Source organism: Wasmannia auropunctata, unplaced genomic scaffold (genome assembly GCF_000956235.1).
Source record: "Wasmannia auropunctata unplaced genomic scaffold, wasmannia.A_1.0 LD336088.1, whole genome shotgun sequence".
Classification (NCBI taxonomy): domain Eukaryota; kingdom Metazoa; phylum Arthropoda; class Insecta; order Hymenoptera; family Formicidae; genus Wasmannia; species Wasmannia auropunctata.
The window spans coordinates 4,489,393-4,493,237 of record NW_012026802.1 but is presented as its reverse complement, the minus strand read 5'-3'; the positions used below and the strand labels follow the sequence as shown (position 1 = coordinate 4,493,237).

The 3,845-nt window shown below is 44.0% G+C and overlaps 1 protein-coding gene across 1 annotated transcript in view; it reads left to right on the top strand.

Annotated features, from left to right (window-relative positions):
- The window catches only part of LOC105448327 (glutamate receptor U1-like), a 24,437-nt gene that overhangs the window by 10,720 nt on the left and 9,872 nt on the right, over nt 1-3,845 (top strand). The window lies entirely within an intron of this gene.

The following is a 3,845-nucleotide window of genomic DNA, read 5'->3' as shown; positions in this document are numbered from 1 at the left end:
TACATACAACTGTCAAAAGTTAATGCAATGACAGCCGCTCACGAAGTTAGCGCAGTGAGAGAACCTATAAGCGTCGCGGAAAAGAGTCAACAATAATTTCGAGAACAACGATACATTTCGAGTTCGACTTAACATGCCTTTTTTTAGATAGGATTTGTTTAATTTATATTATAGAAATTATATTGTGCTCGCTAATTATATAGTACTATTTCCAATCGAAAATTGAATTGAAAAGCCCTGAATTATTTTTTTTGCAATACTCAATGAAAATATAATTACTGCAGTAATTGTTACTTTATTGAGCATTGTAAAAAAAAGGTTTAGAACTTTTTGAGTCAATTTTTGATAAGAAATAGTGTTATATGATTAGTGGGCAGTAAGTACTATTTAAGAAACATTCATGTATATATGTAGTATATAAGTTTTAGTTCCCCCCGCGTTGGTAGATGGCGCTAAAACTTTGCGGCGGCATTTTATATGGCAGTTTGGGCCCCCTGTTCCCGGCTGAACAACCACCGGATGCCGCCCGACCGACGAGCCGTCGGGCGAGAAAAACGCAGTGCGTCCATTTTTTTAAGCTCTCAATAGATAGTCGGCTGGCGGCTTAAGTCCAGCTGACAAAAACGTTGCCGACGATCGTCTAACGGCCCGGAAATAACCGAACGGCGCCGATCTCAGCCGAATGCGGAATTTGTTATACCGTCGTTAACAAATTGTCGCGAGGAGGGGAGGTGAACGACCCCGACGCCGGGTATAAAAGGAGCTCCAAAACCAGGAGGACCACCAGTTTTTGGCCGTCTTGCGAACCGACTACACCGGGGTAAAGAGTTGCTTTGCCTCGGCTCGAGCGCTTCTCGGTAAAGTCACGATTCGCAGGCTTCCTTACTCTCACTTCACAATGGCAATGAAATACCCGAGAGTAGAGCGCTTCTCTATTCCTGGCTGAGCGTTCCTCAGCAGGGACCACTTGAATTTCTTGCACACGGAGGGGCGATACCAGGGCGAAGCGATACTTCGCCTCGATCCGAGCGTTTCTCGGGCGCATCGCTTCGCTCATTTCCTTCGTCACGATCCTTGATCCTCCTCCGGTGCGGTCGTATTAACGACGCCGAACGTCCCGGGGATTTAAACCGCCACGTGCGGACCGCTCGCCGTACTTGCGCATCGAGCCGGTACATACCCACGCCGCGAGCGTGTGCCCACTGTCCGTACTGACGGACCAATCGGTGGCGCCGCGTCCCGCTCCGCGATCCGTACGCACGAACCGCGCTCCGAACACGAATACGCGTTGCCGCTGTGGGGATACGGTCGAAATCATCCTTCCCCACCATTATGGTAATTACGGATCATTTCCGCGTTATCAATAAATCGAGAACTTCTTCGCGGTATCTCAAATTGTCATCGCACATTATCAGATCATGTAACCCGTATAGTGTAGCGGTCCGCTAATCGCGTTTCTTTTACATCTCTCGACGTTTAATTATTTTGTTACGTTTATTTTCGAAATATATTTTATATCTTTAAATTTACTTTTTATCGTTCGATTCTTTAAGGGCTGGTTCTAATCGATGAAAAAAATCGATTTTTTTTTTGCTTAAATTTCATCCTTATGTTGTTGAGAATATGTGGGCAAAAGGATATTTTCATATCGAACATATTTTACGAGTTACAGCTCGTTAAGAGAGACAGTCCGTTGGCCGAAAAACAGGTATAAACGCGCGCTCGGAGCGGCTTTGTGGGGAGGTAGGAAGTTTATGACCCTCCCAACGAATTCCGACACTTTCGAATCTATTGTAAACTCGTATACCTGCGTATTTTCAGTCGGGCAAGCGTTCTTCTCGAAGCAACGTGTTCTCGCGTGCGTCGATCGTGTGCGTCTATCGTGTGAAAATAAAAGTGCTAAAAAATGCCAAATACACGAAAATCTGAGGGACATAGACGTCCAAATCGTCCAGTAAAAAAGAAATTTAATTACAATCCGGCAAAAATGGAAAACGAAAAAGATTTTGTGAGCACTTCAGCGAAGAAAATGAAGGACACAAGTTACGATGATATCGAAATCGATATTGGTCGTAATAACGTCATTCTTGATTTTCTAACTGTTTTTACATTTTTATCACAGTGTCTAAAGTGTAAGGAATGTGACAGTGATGTAAGATTTACTCGCACGTGTGAACGCGGACTTGGTTTCAGATTAGTTATAAAGTGTATGTGCAAGAAGGAAAATTGCGTCTCTTCGAGTCCGCTAATAAATACTGCCTACGAAATAAATCGCAGATTGATGTTTGTCATGCGAATGTTGGGACTTGGACTACATTCGATTAATATTTTCTGTTTGCTTATGGAATTATCTGCCGGCTTTGCAAACAGCACGTATTACACATTTCTCGATAATCTATTGAACGCAGCGAAGAGCACTTTTGAGATTATTCAACGTAAAACGGTTGCCGAAGAAAAGGAGCAAAACGTGAAGGCAGGAAATACAGAAACGCATTTAAGTTTATCTGGCGACGGATCGTGGAAAAAACGAAAATTTTCATCGTTATTCGATGTCGCAACATTGATTGGAAAATTCACTAATAAAGTTTTAGATTTTTCCGTCAAATCGTCTTTCTGTCAAAGCTGCAGTAATTGGGCATCAAAAAAAGAAACCGCGGAATATGATAATTGGTATGACATTCACAAAGCAACCTGCAGCATAAATCATTTCGGAAGTTCTGGTGCAATGGAAGTGGAATCTATGAAAGAAATGTTTTGTCGCTCACATTTGCTTGGTGTCAAATATGCAACGTACATCGGCGACGGAGACACTAAAACTTTTGAAGCTCTCCTTCAATGTAATCCTTACGACGACCTCACTGTTGAAAAGAAAGAATGCGTAGGTCATGTGCAAAAGCGAATGGGTAAACGACTACCTGATGCCCAGAAAAATCATAAAGGAATCGGAGGCAGAGGTGTAGGGAAGTTGACCGACAAAGTTATCAAAGATCTTACTTTGTATTACGTACTTGCCATCAGAAGACACCCTGATTCGGCCGACGACATGAGAAAGGCTGTGTGGGCCACATTTCATCACAAATGTTCCACAGATGAAAATCCCAAACATGAATACTGCCCGCCAGGAGAAAACAACTGGTGCAAGTGGTGCGTCGCAGAAGCAGAGGGTCGACTCGCTAATTTCCACCACGTACCTCCCCTTTCCGAGTCCGTTCAAACAGTCATTCGACCGGTTTACGAGGCCCTTTCCAACGACGATTTGCTGCAAAGATGCACCGGTGGAAACACGCAAAACGATAACGAGTTTGCGTGTGGAAACTGGCCCCAAAACACCTTCATTGCGGCGTTCTAACCATCGAAATATCGGCGTACATAGCTGCAGGCATCTTTAACGAAGGATACTGTTGACGTTCTGAAGACCATGAGTACGCTGGGAATTAACATCGGGCCCAACAGCAGACATTTGGCTGAGAAGATCGACAGCAAGCGTATCGAGGCAGCAGAGGCAAACATGTCAGAATTCGCCAAAAAGGCCAGAATCGAAAAATTATGTATGCAGGTGCAACAAAATCGCATGTTCGAGGAAGAGTGTTTGCGAGCACAATATGTCTCGTAGAAGGCGAGAGGAAATCGGGAACCGTAAGAAAAACTGGAGTCTTGATTGTACGGACTTTCTTTTACTTTCACAAGACAATAAAAAAACACGTACACGAAATTAACAAGTTCTTGATTTGCGAGTTTCAACACTTTTCGTCGCGAGCAATCTGGTATCGAAAGGGTGCAGTTGGCGAAGATGTCAAGTCGCGTCTAAGAGGTCTTGCTAAAAAATCAGCTCCGCGGGAGCGCGG